At 55.5% G+C, this 1,146-nt stretch overlaps 1 protein-coding gene across 1 annotated transcript in view; it reads left to right on the forward strand.

The window, feature by feature from the left end:
* The window catches only part of DDX17 (DEAD-box helicase 17), a 28,255-nt gene that overhangs the window by 7,408 nt on the left and 19,701 nt on the right, over positions 1–1,146 (forward strand). The window lies entirely within an intron of this gene.

Raw genomic sequence — 1,146 nt, forward strand, 5'->3', positions numbered from 1 at the left:
TTCCCAATTTAATGAAAGGAAGAAACAAAGTCCTTAACAGTGGCCAGCAAGCCCTTCTCCACCTGGTCCTCTCCTGTCCTTCCTCCTCGCTCGGCTCCAGCCCCATCTGTCTCTGGGCCTTTGCCCTTGCTCTTCCCTCTATGTCACCTGATCCCGGAGGCCGGCCCAGTATCCCCGGTTCAACCCTGTGTTGCAGCACTCTCCTCCCCCACGGGCACGCGTACACTGTCACGTTTCCCTGCTGTTTCTTTTTAGTTAGCAACCCTGACATAAACACGTGCCCATGTCCCCCACTGTAACTCCACGGGTGCAGTACCTGGTTTGCTCATTGCTGTGCCCGTCCCTAGCACAGCGCTTGGCCTTGAGGCATTCATTTGCCCAGTGAATCTGATTACTCATCTGCGCCTACTGAATGGCCAGTCAGGAAGCTCCTTTCCTTACGCTATTCTTGTAATAATTCTAGAAACCCTTGTAAAGAGTAGGAGACAGCAGCCCACAACACGGGCCTCAAGTCTCCCCACGCACACCCGACTATAAACTATAGAAAGAAGAGCTGGACAACCTATGACTGTACCTGACCAGTGAGGCCTTAAAGTGCCGTTTGAGGGAGAAGAGAGCCAGCTTAGAAGGGAGAACGCGGCACAGGCTGGTTAAAACATGACATCACCTGGCTGGCGTGGCGCAGTGATGAGCAATGACCTATGAACTCGGAGGTCAGGGTTCAACTCCCGGTTAGGGCTCCATCCCCGGGTTAGGGCTCCATCCCGTGGAGGGCGTGCGGGAGGCAGCTGATGGGTGAATCATCATTGATGCTTCTCTCTCTCTCCCTTCCTCTCTGAAACCAATAAAAACATGTACTTTTTAAAAATAAAATAAAAACATGACTTATCCCTTCACCTTGTCTGTCTGAAGACCCCTTTTAAACCCTTCCTCTAGGCAGAGCGCTAAGGGCCTGGGACGGGCCGCGGGAGCAGCGCCCAGCACCGGCTTACAGACGGCGGAGGGGCCTCCGAGGCGGCGCCATTTGAGGGGGTCGGGGGCCCCAGCGGCTGCCTTAGGGGGGCTCCCCCGGCCTTGGCTCTTTGTGAGTCCGCTGTGCTCAGCCCGGGCCGTGTACACGTTCTGCTGAGAACAGGCTCCTTAGCG

The sequence above is a fragment of the Myotis davidii genome, unplaced genomic scaffold (assembly GCF_000327345.1).
Source record: "Myotis davidii unplaced genomic scaffold, ASM32734v1 scaffold2370, whole genome shotgun sequence".
Taxonomy (NCBI): domain Eukaryota; kingdom Metazoa; phylum Chordata; class Mammalia; order Chiroptera; family Vespertilionidae; genus Myotis; species Myotis davidii.